This window comes from Staurois parvus, unplaced genomic scaffold, assembly GCF_062004578.1.
Source record: "Staurois parvus isolate SC_StPar_1 unplaced genomic scaffold, SC_StPar_1.0 ptg000195l, whole genome shotgun sequence".
Classification (NCBI taxonomy): Eukaryota; Metazoa; Chordata; class Amphibia; order Anura; family Ranidae; genus Staurois; species Staurois parvus.
Window position 1 is genome coordinate 8462620 of NW_028317991.1, and position 17814 is coordinate 8480433.

At 44.7% G+C, this 17814-nt stretch overlaps 1 protein-coding gene across 1 annotated transcript in view; it reads right to left on the bottom strand.

The window, feature by feature from the left end:
- DOP1B (DOP1 leucine zipper like protein B) overlaps positions 1–17048 on the bottom strand; it is a 227720-nt gene extending 210672 nt beyond the window's left edge. The window contains exon 1 of the mRNA XM_089677928.1: positions 16851–17048. The gene's annotated coding sequence lies outside the window, so the exon portion shown is untranslated. The remainder of the gene's footprint in view (positions 1–16850) is intronic.
- Positions 17049–17814: the final 766 nt, after the last annotated feature.

The following is a 17814-nucleotide window of genomic DNA, read 5'->3' on the forward strand; positions in this document are numbered from 1 at the left end:
AATCATACCGCCAGTGAGGTTAAGGAGACCTCTGGAGCAGACATCACCATTCACTGCAGAGCTGCCCAATAAGAGACGGATGTCCCAGATACATACTTCACCACTCTGATGCTCCTGCTTTGGTTATATCAATGCGCATAATCTATGCGCTTCTGGTAAGTGCATAATTTTGTCATTTCTTTGGAGCACCAATAGAAGGATACGCTTACTGGCACAATTCATAGCACCGACCTTATATTGAATTATACTGTGACTTTATCTTCATTTATTTAGTGCTGCACTTTATTATTTATTATATGCTGGAGTTTTTTACTTGGTTACCTGAGTGTATCAGCTGCTATAACGGAGAGCGCTCACTATTGCTATACTTTAACTTGTGTGACGTTGAATACATGTTTAAATGGGGCATTAGGGTGGAGTTGCACTTAAACTGGGATAGAAGTCCTGCATATAACTCAGCCAAAAACAAAGAAATTCTACTGCGGCATTGTAGACTATGTGAAACAACGTAATTAAGGTAGACCACAATATTTATGAAAGAGGCAGAATTCTGAACAAGGGCAAGGACCTAGTAAATATTAGCAATGTACTTCCTGCATATAAGCTGTATTTGAAATTAAACACAATAATTACTATAAGAAGAAAAAGAGGACATGACCTGGAAATAGAGGAAGGGATCTGGGGAGTTTATCAAAACCTAGAATAACCAAAATAAAGCCATTATTGTGGGGAGAGACAATGTCCTATACTCATCTTACCAGTAATCCTGAAAGCACACAGGAGGCTGTCTATAGTAAGCATCCCTCAGTCCGAAATGGCTGAAAACAATGGATAATATGACAAGACACTTTTATACATAGATAGTTTGTCCATCACGTTTACCATCCATACATAGGTAGTTTGGTTTATTCATCACATGTACTATTCATACATAGGTAGTTCAGTTTATCCATCATGTTTACCATTCATACATAGGTAGTTTGGTTTATCTATCAGTTTTACCATTCATACATAGGTAGTTCAGTTTATCATTCATACATAGGTAGTTCAGTTTATCATTCATACATAGGTAGTTCAGTTTATCCATCATGTTTACCATTCATACATACGTAGGTAGTTCAGTTTATCTATCATGTTTACTATTCATACATAGTTAGTTCAGTCAATCCGTCACGTTTACTATTCATTCATAGGTAGTTCGGTTTATCCATCACGTTTACTATTCATTCATAGGTAGTTCGGTTTATCCATCACGTTTACTATTCATTCATAGGTAGTTCAGTTTATCCATCATGTTTACCATTCATACATAGGTAGTTTGGTTTATCTATCAGTTTTACCATTCATACATAGGTAGTTCAGTTTATCATTCATACATAGGTAGTTCAGTTTATCATTCATACATAGGTAGTTCAGTTTATCCATCATGTTTACCATTCATACATACGTAGGTAGTTCAGTTTATCTATCATGTTTACTATTCATACATAGTTAGTTCAGTCAATCCGTCACGTTTACTATTCATTCATAGGTAGTTCGGTTTATCCATCACGTTTACTATTCATTCATAGGTAGTTCGGTTTATCCATCACGTTTACTATTCATTCATAGGTAGTTCAGTTTATCCGTCACGTTTACTATTCATTCATAGGTAGTTCGGTTTATCCATCACGTTTACTATTCATTCATAGGTAGTTCAGTTTATCAATCACGTTTACTATTCATACATAGGTAGTTCGGTTTATCCATCACGTTTATCATTTATACATAGGTAGTTCAGTTTATCTAGCACATACTATTCATTCATAGGTAGTTAGGTTTATTCATCAAGTTTAATTCTCTCTTTTCTAGCACACAAAATTTTTGATTTAAAAAAAGAAACCTAGAATATATTCTGAGTACATAGCACCTAGTGATCTAATGGTGTTTGAATTCCTACATATTCCAGAGGTATAAAGTTAAATGATCACAGGCCTACCCTTCCGTAGGCTATCCCCTCTTCAGTCATGAATGTTGCTGCCAGGATCATCTACCTTACCAACCGCTCAGAGATCACCACCCCTCTCTGCCAATCCCTCCACTGGCTTCCAATTGCCCAGTGAATTAAATTCAAAATACTAACAACAACATACAAAGCCATCCACAACTCTGCCCTGAACTACGTCACCAATCTTGTCTCCAAATATCACCCAAACCGTCTTCTTCACTCCTCTCAAGATCTCCTGCTCTCAAGCTCCCTTCTCACCTCCTCCCATGCTCATCTCCAGGAGTTTTCCACAGCCTCTCCCATCCTCTGGAACTCTCTACCTCAGTATGTCTAGCTATCCCCTACTCTGGCTGCCTTTAGGCGATCCCTGAAAACTCCTCTCTTCAGGGGAGCCTATCATGCCTCCGAATAGACATTTATCACTGTCATCAGCTCATCCCCCACAGTTATAACCTTTTGTAACACTTGCCCCACGCTATTAGATTGTAAGCTCTTATGAGTAGGGCCCTCTTAATCCTCTTGTTTTGATTGTATTGTAGCTGTACGGTCTCTCTTTATATTGTAAAGCGCTGTGCAAACTTTTGGCGCTATATAAGTCCTGAATAATAATAATAATGACTGGTTCTCCTTAAATGTCGATTAAAAACTGAAATGTCAGTTTGAAGTGCTAGCATTTTAATACCGACCATACATGTAACATCAAATAACTAATCGATCATAGATTTATTATCACAATCAAAGTTCAATCTGCTTGAATTCAATTTGATTTTCCATCCATACTGATTGTTCATTTCAATTCCCTAAGACTGTTGGTAATCCCCACTATCTTGTCAAAGAATTTTATGCTCTAAACCAGCTGTTACCAACTTAAAGCAGCCTCAGTGAATACTTACCTTGGCCTCCAGCTCCAAGAGACAGTGGTGATGTAAAGTACCGTCCGTCAGACCTGGGAGCATAAAATCCTCCAGGAATGCACTCTCGCAGTGACCTAGAATTAAATTCTCAGAAGACTTTGCACTCCCAGCTCTGCCGGCAGCCATGGTGTTATCACCTGTGCCTACTGGAACACTCTAAGCCTGGGGCTAAGTTAAATATTTTTTTTTTCTGGCAAGTGGTTTGTTTGCAAATAGCTTTTAAAGCCATTTGTGCTGGGTGGGCAGGGGGCTAGGAAAAAGGCAGACCTTCTGTTTGGCATGAAAGGTCCACTTTAAAATGTTTCAAGGACCACATCTGTGTCTACAAGTCAAGTGGAGATTTGCATCTAAATCTAACATATTTTGGTGCAATTTGGTACAAATTCAAAAAAATAAACAGGCGGCCATATATATTGTAATAAAACCAGGAACAGTTATGAATATAACAAGGATAACCCCTACCAGGAAGTTCCCTCCTCTAACCTGTCTACTGCTGCTGTATCCCCCTCTTGCACCAAAACAAAAGGAATAACAGGCGCATGGTGTGGCAGTCCATGTATGTTTGATGAGGTCCAAATGGGCACGGATAAAGGTAGTCCAGTAGGCACTAAGGGCAAGCTGCGTAGGAGCGAAGCATGACTCTGCAGAAGGGAAAACAAAGAAACACAGTGCCTCTAATTTGTACTGTGAAGATATTTTAATAAAAAGATAAGTAGTAACTCACATCTTAGAATTTAAAATGCTTGCCTGAGGAAAGAGCGCGCCTGGACTCATCTCGTCCTGCACATGCTCAGAAACGCGTCGCAATTTGATGACGTCAGACGCCACATGTGCTGATCCCGGACATCTTGGAGACTCTGCCAAGCTCCACCATCCATGCTGCATGTGCACGGCACCATCTGCTGGCAGATACCTTGGAGATTCCACCAGGCTTACCATCCATGTTGCACATGCACAGCACCACCTGCTGACAGACTCCTCTCTGGATCAGACACACAACTTCTGGCTACAGACGTCTCACCCTCTCACCCATGAGCCTGTTTTTAAATTCTAAGATGTGAGTTACTACTTATCTTTTTATTAAAATACCTTCACAGTACACACTTAGAGGCGCTGTGTTTCTTTGTTTTCCCCCTCTTGCAGCAGCCTGCATGGAAGTGATCTGCTGTCACTGAACACAAAGTTTTCTGGGAATTGGCATTCAGCTCAAAGCAGTGGCACCAATACTAACCCTCAGCATTGTTCTCAGTGGCAGCAATAATAGCCCCACCTTCACTGATGACATTGGGAGCAAAAATATACAGCACTGGTAGGGGATAAAATATACTTTTGGTCCCCTATGCGATAAAAAATAAAGTTAAGTGAAAAAAAATGGTAAAAAAAAAACAAAAAAGTTACTCCAGTTAACCCGCCCACCATAAAAATGATTGATGTCTGTTGCCAATTCATGGGTGTATGTAACTTTAAGACTTGGTATGTTAGGTATCTATTTAATCGCCACAACTTTATCTTTAATATTCTACCAAAACATTGATAATATATTGTGTATCTGTGCCCTAAAATTTACTTAATATACACTCACCGGTCACTTTATTAGGTACACCTTTATAGTGCCAAGAAAATCTCCCCCACACCATTACATCACCAGCCTGAACCATTGATACAAGGCAGGATGGATCCATGCTTTCGTGTTGTTTACACCACCCTACCTCTGAATGTTGGAGTAACCAGTCTGCCCATTCTCCTCTAATCTCTGACATCAGCAAGGCATTTTCGTCCACACGACTGCCGCTCGCTGGATATCTTCTGTTTTTCGGACCATTCTCTGTAAACTCTAGACATGGTTGTTCATCAGCAGTTTTCAAAATACTCAGACCAGCCCGTTTGGCACTAACAACCATGCCACGTTCAAAGTCACTTAAATCCCCATTCTTCATTATTCTGATACCTGGTTTGAACTCCAGCAAGTCATCTTCACCACGTCTAGATGCCTAAATGCATTGAGTTGCTGCCATGTGATTGGCTGATTAGCATTTTGTGTTAACAAGCAATTGAACAAGTGTACCTAATAAAGAGACTGGTGAGTGTATTTTTCACTGAAATTTTGTGCTTGATAAACTATCGCGCCATAACTGACATAAAAACCTGAAACCACCACAATTTATTCTCCAGGGTCTCTGCTTTCAGAAACTATGTAATGTTTTGAAGACTTTAAATAATCTTCAGGCCTAAAAATAAATTTTTTAAAAACGTGTGCAAAAAAAAAAAATACTAGATTGGCTTTGGCAGAGAAAAGGTTTAAAGCACCAGAAAAAGTGTGCTTAAAGCTAAAGCCCGGGAATTACAAAAAACTACCCTTGCACCCCCCCATCCTCCATACTCAAAATGATTAAATGCCAGAGGGCAGTCGCATGCTGATGTCATCAAGCACATGTAGGACCAATAGTCCAGCCCACAACCCAGAGCAGCAGAGAGTGAGGAATAAGGGAAGTATTACGCCTTATCCCTTTCCCCTAGACTCAAGAAGGATTTAACCCTTGCAGAGCGAAGTTTTGGGGGCCCAAGTAACAGTCTTTTTTTTTTTAAATCGCCTGATTCAGATATAAAGTATACATGTGAAGATTTTTATAGCCTCTGAATATCTGGTATCTCGTGTCCTTTGCGCCTCATCACTGGCCTGTCACTGTAAACTAACCGTAAGAGGAATGGGGTGGAAAAATGCGAGGGAAATTAAAGCGGAGTTCCACCTAAGAAAAAAAAAGTATGTCAGCAGCTACAAAAACTGCTGACTTTTAAAATACAGCCACTTACCTGTCCCTCGGTCCAGTGGTGTCCTCACCACCGCTGGTTTCACCAGCTGTCTTCTCTCCCTGGCGCCAACATCTTCAGTGTGGGCACCTGGCTGTGACAGCTTGCGGCTTCACAACCGGGTGCCCACTGCGCATGCATGAGAAGCACTGCACTTTGTGAATGGTCCCGTAGTCTTCTGGGACCTGTCACGTGTCCCACAAGACTACAGGAAGGGAGGGAGGACAACTTCCACTTCCGATCGCCTAGGCCTTCCCGCTCTCCAAAGGTGCCAATCCTTAATGGGGAGCGGAGGACAAGGCATTAAAGCGGAACTTCCCCTTTTGGGTGGAGCTCCGCTTTAATTACAAATATAAATGAATTAAAAAAAAAAAAGACAAAAAAACGAATTCCAGGTAAATTTGCCACATCATCTGAATATACAGTGGGGATCGAAAGTTTGGGCACCCCAGCTAAAAATTTGTATTAATGTGCATAAAGAAGCCAAGGAAAGATGGAAAAATCTCCAAAAGGCATCAAATTACAGATTAGACATTCTTATAATATGTCAACAAAAGTTAGATTTTATTTCCATCATTTACACTTTCAAAATAACAGAAAACAAAAAAATGGCGTCTGCAAAAGTTTGGGCACCCTGCAGAGTTAATATCTTGTACTGCCCCCTTTGGCAAGTATCACAGCTTGTAAACGCTTTTTGTAGCCAGCCAAGAGTCTTTCAATTCTTGTTTGAGGTATCTTTGCCCATTCTTCCTTACAAAAGTCTTCCAGTTCTTTGCGATTTCTGGGCTGTCTGTCACGCACTGCTCTTTTAAGGTCTATCCATAGATTTTCAATTATGTTGAGGTCAGGAGATTGTGAAGGCCATGGCAAAACCTTCAGTTTACGCCTCTTGATGTAATCCCCCGTGGATTTCGAGGTGTGTTTAGGATCATTATCCATTTGTAGAAGCCATCCTCTCTTTAATTTCAGCTTTTTCACAGATGGCATCAAGTTACCATCCAAAATTTGCTGAAATTTTATTGAATCCATTTTTCCTTCTACTCGTGAGATATTCCCTGTGCCACTGGCTGCAACACAACCCCAAAGCATGATTGATCCAACCCCATGCTTAACAGTTGGACAGAGGTTCTTTTCATTAAATTCTGTGCCCCTTCTTCTCCAAACGTACCTTTGCTCATTCCGGCCAAAAAGTTCAATTTTAACCTCATCGGTCCACAGAACTTGTTTCCAAAATGCATCAGGCTTGTCTATATGTTCATTTGCAAAGTTCAAATGATGATTTTTGTGGTGAGGACGTAGAAGAGGTTTTCTTCTGATGACTCTTCCATGAAGACCATATTTGTACAAGTATCTCTTTATAGTGGAATAGTGTACCACAACTCCAGTGTCTGCCAGATCTTTCTGGAGGGATCGTGCAGTCAAGCGTGGGTTTTGAATTGTTTTTCTCACAATCCTGCGAGCTGTTCTGTCTGATATTTTTCTTGGTCTTCCAGATCTTGCTTTAACTTCCACTGTTCCTGATGACTGCCATTTCTTAATTACATTCCGAACAGAGGATATTCACATCTGAAAACGCTTTGCTACCTTCTTATAGCCTTCTCCAGCTTTGTAAGCGTCAACTATTTTCAGTTTCAGTTTTCTAGACAACTGCTTAGAAGAACCCATGGTGCTGATTGTTGGGGCAAGGTCAGATGAGTCTGGGCATTTAAAACCTTTGAGATTGACATCACCTGGTCTTCCCAGACGATGATTGAGAACAATCCATGACACTGGCAGGTCTCAGCTTGGCAAAGGGGGCAGTGCATGCTATAAATTCTGCAGGGTGCCCAAACTTTTGCAGACGCCATTTTTTTGTTTTCTGTTGTTTTGAAAGTGTAAATGATGGCAATAAAATCTAACTTTTGTTGACATATTATAAGAATGTCTAATCTGTAATTTGATGCCTTTTGGAGATTTTTCCATCTTTCCTTGGCTTCTTTATGCACAATAATACAAATTTTTAGCTGGGGTGCCCAAACTTTCGATCCCCACTGTATACCACAGTTCTTTGCTAGTGAGTGAAAAATAATACTTGAGCTGAACGCTGAGACTTGTGTCAGCGCAATGAGGGATTTTCCATGATGGACGCCAAGCCACTCACTTATCTCTGCAGAAAGGCATAAAATCCCATTACGTGAGCAAAACTCCTGCAAAGCATTATCAGTGCCCCGTGCAATGTCACTAGTTGTATTATAGCCATCTACAGAAATAAGGTTTAATAACTTGCGCACCCTGAAAACCCACCTCTTCAGGGAAGCCAACCCCACCCCCTGCTAACTTGCCGACCTCCTCCACTCTTCCTACCACTCCATCCCCCACAGCTATCTCCTCCTGTACCACCATCCCCTCCCTCCTAGATTGTAAGCTCGAAAGAGCAGGGCCCTCAATCCCCTCATGTTTTGCATTGTATTGGTATTGTTCTGTCACATGTTCTGTCCCCCTTTGTAATGTACAGCGCTGAGCGAACTGTTGGCGCTTTATAAATACTGTATAATAATAATAATAACTTGCAGCCCTGGGGTCAGTCTAACCAGGCAGTATGGGTGACAGCCCTGGAATTTTCACCAATCAGAATTCCCATATGCCTATCCTGATGGGTTCTCTGTATAGCCCAATTGTTTTTAATGCTTGATAGTGTCAAGTTTTGCTTGCTGTCTCTGTTGTCATTAGGGAAGTCTACCCTCTCTTCCTGTCCACCATGTGGGTGTCAGTAAAGGGTTAAAGGAAAGCAGAGCAAGGAAAAATATAAAGGCTGCCATCGCTAACCTCGTAAAACAGTTGCCTGGCTTTCTCTGATCTTCATACTTTTTAAAATGTCAAGACAAAAAACAAAAACACACACACGCCGCCATAGAAGTCAGAAGTGGTCTGAGTACTTTTACTGGGTCATGACTCAGAAAATATTAATTGGATCAGCATAACAACCGGGCATCTAGTATTTCCAGAAGATCAGCCATGGTGGCTTTTATATTTCCCTTAGTACCAGTTTCCGTTAAAGAAATAAATGAGTGCTCACTGCGTTCACTATGGCTGAGAATTCCAGGTGTGGCATTTTTTTACATAGTTATGTTGGCCCAGCTTGGACCAATGTAACTGGGCACATAGCATACCTGAGGGATCCCTCTAAAAGTTGAAGATCACTGTACTGTAGAAGGCACAGCTACCACAGCGATCTCCACTAGCTTCCAGGCGCTGTTTTAGACGGCTGCCCAGCTGCATTCTGAACACTGAAGTTCGCCGCATGGCATGGGCACCATTTGGAGAACAGTTTACATTTTCTCAATGAATGCAAAGCATTCTCTGATTGGATGAGGTGGAGAGCGTGATCTCACCGCCCAGCTTCTCCACCTCATCCAATCAGAATTAGAGAACATACTAAACATTATCAAGAATAAGTCATCTTGATCAGAAATCAAAACAAATCTGGGATATAGATGTGAAGAAGCATTAAGCAGAGGAGAAAAAATACCAAGCCTTGTTTTTTCGCATCGACAAAAGCTAGCAACTTGTTTATTGCTGTCAAACTAGCCATAGCTGGGGCCTGGAAGAAACCTGCCGTTTCCTTTGCTGCGGTGAAGAGCAATTTGACCAACCCAATGATCAATAAAAAGACATCTGGTATCTTACATGACTCCCATGCTAAGTTTCCTAAAGCGTGGGCACCATGGTGGTTGCATGCTCCCCAACCCAGCATCCGACCAGACTGGGTGACCCAAAATTGAGTCTACTTATACCCAAGGCTGTGGGAACCTTACCGTCTCCTCTCTTCCCCCGCCCTGTCCCCTTTTGCCTTCCCTTTCTCTCTGTGTCCCCTTGCTATGCCCTTAGGCCCTAAGACCTAGGTAACACGGCCCATGCCGCAAGGTCAACCTGTTAACTGTTTACTAAATAAAATTGTCATGTTGTATGAGATCCCACCTTACGTTTCCACTTACGTTTTCTATTGTGATCCCCTTACATGGGTGACCAGCTATTTTATCAGAAAAAAATACTAAGCCTTGAACATTTCCAGAGCATCATTTAATCCAGTCCCCCCCCCCCCCCCCAAGTGTCAGAATGCCCGCCGCAGTCCCGCTATAAGTCGCTGATCGCCGCCATTACTAATAAAAATAAAATAAAAAATCTCAGTATCTCTACCGCCATTTGTAAACGCTATAACATTCAGTAAACCATTTAATTTACACGTATTGGGATTTTTTTAGCAATGACATGGAGAATACATTTTAGCCTAAATTTATGATGAAATTTTATATTTTTTATTTTTTTTACTGGACATGTTTAATAGCAAAAAGTAAAAAATATTGTTTTTTTCTAAAAATTGTCTGTCTTTTATTTTTTTGTTTATAGCACAAAAAAATTAAAAATGCAAAGGCGATCAAATAACACCGAAAGCTCTATTTGTGGGGAAAAACAGGACGTAAATTTCATTTGGGTGCAGCGTTGCATGACGGCGTAATTGTCAGTTAAAGTAACACAGTGCCGTATCACAAAAAATATCTCCCAATTGCTGCTGGAACGTGACTCCTCTCCTATCACTATCACTGCAGGGATCTCTCGCTTAATCTCCTCCTTAGATATTCTTCAGTACAAAAAAGACAGACATAGTGCTTTATCCCTAAAATATAACAAGCCTTTAATATGTGCCCATATGCACTCACATGTAATATAAAACTAACAAGCGTTTTGACTATAACATCCACGATATCTCACAGCCAGCGTGTCCGCCGTTCAGTGTGTGTACTTGCCGTCTTCGGGTGCCGGGTGACGTCACGTTCCAGCAGAAATTGGGAGATACTCACCACTACTGCTATGATGCAATATATGATCTAAAGTTCCATTTGGTGAACAAAAGCTGGTTGAGCCTTTCAGTAGGCTTTAAATGAGGTGAGCGCATATTGAGAACACAATAAGAAGTCACCGGGAATTGCGATTTTTCACTTTGGATCTGTCACTGTCATCATTAGAGACTGTTTTGTTTTGTTTTTTTCTTTAATCACTTTCTTTTGTTTTATATCACATTATCACAATGGATGTTTATCACTATTAATTATATATATATAAAGATTGTTATATTTTTCCTGTGAGATATGAAATGATTTTTCACAAAATATTTTATTATTAACCAATACACGCCCGGCCAATAGCCAAAAGGCGTCCGGAAAAATGTATTGGATTTCTGGGTGGACGCCAAATGGCGTCCTCCCGCACATGCGCACTTTTCGCGATCTTTTCGGCGCGATCTGTCACCAGCCGTGTACCTCGGACACAGCCGATGACAGATCTGAGTATCGGCCCCGTTGCCGGTACCATGTGACCTGCTGTGACCAATCACAGCAGGTCACATGACAGTTGTATACAATGGATGGCTTCATTCATGCCATCCATTGTATACTACTGCCTAGCTGTGAATGGTCACAGCTAATCACATGCACATGTCATGTGATTAGCTGTGGCCAAATCACAGCTAAGCACAAAAAAAAAAAAAAAAAACCCTGAATGAATCGATGTCATTCAGGTAAATGCTTGCTTATAGCTAAGTAATTCTTTGCTATAAGCAAATTGTGTAAAAAAAAAAAAAAATACTGATCACTTCCCCAAAGTAGTACAATGTTTCTATGGTAACATTGTACTACTTTGGACATAGTGAAATATGAAAAAAAAATCTTAAAAAAAAGAAAAAAAAAAGTAATAAAAAATTAAAAATAAAAAAAATAAAAAAATGTAAAAAAAAAAGTTTTTTCTTTGTTTTTTCAAACTGTCACCAGTCAGTGTCTCTGATCAGCGCCATGCCAGTTATATGATGGCGCTGTACTGCACTGGTGACAGTATGTAAAAAAAAAATAGTGAAAATAATTTTTTGCATTTTTTCATTTTCCGAAAAATTATGACAAAAAAATACAACTTCAAAAAACTCGCCATGCCTCTTATGAAGTGCGTCGGACTGTCTACTCTGCAAAAAGGGGTCATTTTGGGGGATATCTGTACTGTTCTGACATTCTTGGACCTCAAGAAATTAGATTGGCTGTCAGTACTTCAGGATTGATCAATATTCAGATCTATCCCATAGTTTGTGAACTCTATAACTTTCCTACAATCTAAAATCCGGCGTTGATTAATCTCCCTGGCGGTATGATTCTTTCCGATTTTTGGTGCTGAAAGCGGTACCATTTTTTTGCATGGAAATATGTAGTTTTTTTTATTGTAGGCTGTAATTTTTAGGAATAACTCACTGAAATCTGTTCGAACAAGAGTCTAGTAAACATCCCGGGTAGGATAAAATTTGAAACACGAAATCATAAATTATAATTTAATAAATACTCTTAAAAAATAATAATATAATAATAATACATTTAATTCAATAATATAATCAAACCAAAAACACTGAAATTTGAAATATAGCGCCAAGTTCGCACATTGCTGAGCTCAGTCGCAAAATCGTTTTCAGTGTCTGATGACGAATTTCCCCCACGAATCATTATCACTCAATTCTGCAAGTGGTTCTGATTTACTATCGCTGTTCTCTAGCTGATCTAAACCGCTTTTGACCTAAAGGGACACTTTTTGGATGCCATGGACGTTTCTCAGTTTCCAGGCAGAAAGAACAGACAAAATGCAGGCAGGGCACAGGACAAAGCAGTAGGGACAAAATGTATGTGAAATGGGTTGAGACAGCAATGTTTTACTATGTAAAAAAAAAAAAATGACTTTTTTTAAAATTTTTAAATTTCCCGCCGCCGCCGGCGCCCGTACGTCCCGACGTCACAGGGACAGGACACAGAAGCCGGATGCCGGCATCAGCCAGAGGAGATGGCCGGGGATGCTGCAGGGGACACATCGCGGGAGCACAGGACAAGGTAAGTGAAGAACAAATGCCGGAGCAGTGCCGCATGGTATTCCCGAGTGTAGCTCGGGGTTACCGCTCTTGGTACTGAAATGTTACCCCGAGCTACACTCGGGAATACCGCCAGGGAGGTTAAATACCACCAAAAGATAGCTCTAGTTGTGTGAAGAAAATGATAAAATGTTAGTTTGGGTACAATGTTGTATGACCGCGCAATTGTCATTCAAAGTGTGAGAGCGCAGAAACCTGGAAAATGGCCTGGGCAGGAAGGTGTAAAATTGCCCGGTATGGAAATGGTTAATTAGGAGCGCGGCGCTATTCATCAGATTGGTAGTACATACCGCTACTCCAGTGATCTCCTCTAGTGTCCGGGGCCAGTGCTGAGCAGCTGCCCTGCTGCATTGTGAACACAGGAGGTCACTGGTTTGGCCCAGTCACCACTCCGAGAATGAATGCAAAGTGTTCTCCGAATGGACAATAGGTAGTGGTAGGGGGTCAAAGAGCTCTTAGCTCTGTCCTCTGAAGAAGCGAGCAGAGCCTGGCGCAGCGTGTTGGGTACTTTTCTTTTCACCATGGCCAGTTATATTTGGGCAGCTAGGAATGTCAATGATTAGGCTCCATTCACACTTATGCGACTTGTCATGTGACTTTGGGGTCCAAAATCACATGACAAGTCGCCTCCCATGTTTCCCAATGGGTACCATTCATATCTGTGCGACTTCAAAGTAGTTCCTGCACTACTTAGGTCCGACTTTCATGCGACTTGAGTGCCATAGACTTCAATGTAAACCCTCTAAAGTCGCACCTGAATGTTGTGCATGTGACTTTTGTGCGACTTTGTACAGCAGAAACAATTATCCTTGGTCAAAGCCAAAGTCACACTCATCCAAAGTCTCATCAAAGTCGCACTGTAAAGTCACAATGAAAATGGCAGGATTTTGAAGTCACACGAGTGTGGATGGAGCCTATCACACTGCAGTGCTTTACATCGCTGACACCTCTATGGTATTGAAGTGTTTGAGGACTGAATGTTAACCCCTCCATGTCCATGTCACACACAAGTGATAGCAACATATGCATATTAGTACAGTCAGCATAGTGGTGGGGGGGGGATTAGTCCAATCAGTGTAGAGGGATGAGGGGGGGGGGGGGTACTATGTGTGTAATAGTAGAATATCAGTGGGGGGGCAGTAGTACAGTCAATGGAGCGGGGGGGTGGGGGGTATAAGTGCACAGTCAGTGGGGTGGGGGGGGGGTATTAGTCCAGTCAGTGTAGTGGGGGGGGGTATTAGTCCAGTCAGTGTAGTGGGGGGGGGTATTAGTCCAGTCAGTGTAGTGGGGGGGGGGGGTATTAGTCCAGTCAGTGTAGTGGGGGGGGGGGGTATTAGTCCAGTCAGTGTAGTGGGGGGGGGGGGTATTAGTCCAGTCAGTGTAGTGGGGGGGGTATTAGTCCAGTCAGTGTAGTGGGGGGGGGTATTAGTCCAGTCAGTGTAGTGGGGGGGGGGGGGTATTAGTCCAGTCAGTGTAGTGGGGGGGGGGGTATTAGTCCAGTCAGTGTAGTGGGGGGGGGGGTATTAGTCCAGTCAGTGTAGTGGGGGGGGGGTATTAGTCCAGTCAGTGTAGTGGGGGGGGTATTAGTCCAGTCAGTGTAGTGGGGGGGGGGGTATTAGTCCAGTCAGTGTAGTGGGGGGGGGTATTAGTCCAGTCAGTGTAGTGGGGGGGGGGGTATTAGTCCAGTCAGTGTAGTGGGGGGGTATTAGTCCAGTCAGTGTAGTGGGGGGGGGGGTATTAGTCCAGTCAGTGTAGTGGGGGGTATTAGTCCAGTCAGTGTAGTGGGGGGGGTGTATTAGTCGTGCCAGTGTAGGGGGGGGGGGGTATTAGTCCAGTCAGTGTAGTGGGGGGGCGGTATTAGTCCAGTCAGTGTAGTGGGGGGGGGGTATTAGTCCAGTCAGTGTAGTGGGGGGGGGGTATTAGTCCAGTCAGTGTAGTGGGGGGGGGGTATTAGTCCAGTCAGTGTAGTGGGGGGGGGGTATTAGTCCAGTCAGTGTAGTGGGGGGGGGTATTAGTCCAGTCAGTGTAGTGGGGGGGGGGGGGTATTAGTCCAGTCAGTGTAGTGGGGGGGGGTATTAGTCCAGTCAGTGTAGTGGGGGGGGGGTATTAGTCCAGTCAGTGTAGTGGGGGGGGGGGGTATTAGTCCAGTCAGTGTAGTGGGGGGGGGGTATTAGTCCAGTCAGTGTAGTGGGGGGGGGGTATTAGTCCAGTCAGTGTAGTGGGGGGGGTATTAGTCCAGTCAGTGTAGTGGGGGGGGTATTAGTCCAGTCAGTGTAGTGGGGGGGGGGTATTAGTCCAGTCAGTGTAGTGGGGGGGTATTAGTCCAGTCAGTGTAGTGGGGGGGGGGTATTAGTCCAGTCAGTGTAGTGGGGGGGGTATTAGTCCAGTCAGTGTAGTGGGGGGGGGGGGTATTAGTCCAGTCAGTGTAGTGGGGGGGGGGTATTAGTCCAGTCAGTGTAGTGGGGGGGGTACTAGTCCAGTCAGTGTAGTGGGGGGGGTACTAGTCCAGTCAGTGTAGTGGGGGGGTACTAGTCCAGTCAGTGTAGTGGGGGGGGGGGGGTATTAGTCCAGTCAGTGTAGCGGGAGGGGTATTAGTCCAGTCAGTGTAGCAGGGGGGGTATTAGTCCAGTCAGTGTAGCGGGGGGGGGGGGTATTAGTCCAGTCAGTGTAGGGGGGGTGTATTAGTCCAGTCAGTGTAGTGGGGGGGGGTACTATTCCAGTCAGTGTAGTTGGGGGGGGGGGGTATTAGTCCAGTCAATATAGTGGGGGGTACTATTCCAGTCAGTGTAGTGGGGGGGGGGTATTAGTCCAGTCAGTGTAGTGGGGGGGGTATTAGTCCAGTCAGTGTAGTGGGGGGGTATTAGTCCAGTCAGTGTAGTGGGGGGGTATTAGTCCAGTCAGTGTAGTGGGGGGGGGGTATTAGTCCAGTCAGTGTAGTGGGGGGGGGGTATTAGTCCAGTCAGTGTAGTGGGGGGGGGGTATTAGTCCAGTCAGTGTAGTGGGGGGGGGTATTAGTCCAGTCAGTGTAGTGGGGGGGGGGGTATTAGTCCAGTCAGTGTAGTGGGGGGGGGTATTAGTCCAGTCAGTGTAGTGGGGGGGGGGTATTAGTCCAGTCAGTGTAGTGGGGGGGGGGTATTAGTCCAGTCAGTGTAGTGGGGGGGTATTAGTCCAGTCAGTGTAGTGGGGGGGGGGTATTAGTCCAGTCAGTGTAGTGGGGGGGGGGGTATTAGTCCAGTCAGTGTAGTGGGGGGGGGGGGTATTAGTCCAGTCAGTGTAGTGGGGGGGGGGGTATTAGTCCAGTCAGTGTAGTGGGGGGGGGGGTATTAGTCCAGTCAGTGTAGTGGGGGGGGGGTATTAGTCCAGTCAGTGTAGTGGGGGGGGGTATTAGTCCAGTCAGTGTAGTGGGGGGGGGGGGTATTAGTCCAGTCAGTGTAGTGGGGGGGGTATTAGTCCAGTCAGTGTAGTGGGGGGGTATTAGTCCAGTCAGTGTAGTGGGGGGGGTATTAGTCCAGTCAGTGTAGTGGGGGGGTATTAGTCCAGTCAGTGTAGTGGGGGGGGGAAGGGGGGGTATTAGTCCAGTCAGTGTAGTGGGGGGGGTATTAGTCCAGTCAGTGTAGTGGGGGGGTATTAGTCCAGTCAGTGTAGTGGGGGGGGGAAGGGGGGGTATTAGTCCAGTCAGTGTAGTGGGGGGGGGGGAAGGGGGGGTATTAGTCCAGTCAGTGTAGTGGGGGGGGGGTATTAGTCCAGTCAGTATAGTGGGGGGGGGGTATTAGTCCAGTCAGTGTAGTGGGGGGGGGGTATTAGTCCAGTCAGTGTAGTGGGGGGGGGAAGGGGGGGTATTAGTCGAGTCAGTGTAGTGGGGGGGGGGAAGGGGGGGTATTAGTCCAGTCAGTGTAGTGGGGGGGGAAGGGGGGGTATTAGTCCAGTCAGTGTAGTGGGGGGGGGGGGTATTAGTCCAGTCAGTGTAGTGGGGGGGGGGAAGGGGGGGTATTAGTCCAGTCAGTGTAGTGGGGGGGTATTAGTCCAGTCAGTGTAGTGGGGGGGGAAAGGGGGGTATTAGTCCAGTCAGTGTGGGGGGGGGGGGTATTAGTCCAGTCAGTGCAGTGGAAGGGGGGGGATAGTATTGGGAATACACAGTAGAGGGTCTCTTGCAGGTATTTATAGGCGGATCAGGACGCACCTTCACGCCCCCCCCCATCCGTACACCCACCTGCACACTCCCGGATCCTGCTGCTCCCCCGGCCAGGCATCCACCCCGCACACACTACCGGTCCGACTGACAGCACGACACAGCCAGCCCGGGGACCGAACCACTCCCAGCCGGAGGGGTGTTGGGGGGGGGATACAGAACACCATAAACAGCTCCTGATCTCAGGGAAGGACTGGGATGTCGGTATCAGGCACTTCCCGGAATCATACTCCTTCGCAGGCTGTGATTCCATTATACAATAGGGAGGGCCATGGATTGTACTTAGAGATGAAGTCCTCCAGAACCCTCCCCCTGGAGCGGATGGTACGGTCTGCCAGGCAGGGTGGCAGTTCAGGTTCTGCTGGTGATGTCACTACTAACACAGACGCTCAGCATCCTGCACTGTGTATATGTGTGTCATCATGGGGGACTCAGCACCCTGCACTGTGTATATGTGTGTCATCATGGGGGACTCAGCACCCTGCACTGTGTATATGTGTGTCATCATGGGGGACTCAGCACCCTGCACTGTGTATGTGTGTGTCATCATGGGGGACTCAGCACCCTGCACTGTGTGTGTGTCATCATGGGGGACTCAGCACCCTGCACTGTGTGTGTGTCATCATGGGGGACTCAGCACCCTGCACTGTGTATGTGTCATCATGGGGGACTCAGCACCCTGCACTGTGTATGTGTGTGTCATCATGGGGGACTCAGCACCCTGCACTGTGTATGTGTCATCATGGGGGACTCAGCACCCTGCACTGTGTATGTGTGTGTCATCATGGGGGACTCAGCACCCTGCACTGTGTATGTGTCATCATGGGGGACTCAGCACCCTGCACTGTGTATGTATGTGTCATCACGGGGAACAGAGTACCCTGCACTGTGTCAGATATATATATATATATATATATTGGGGGAGAGTCCCCTGTAGTATACACCTATAGACAGTGCACAGTACAGATTAGGGGCAGGCTGGACA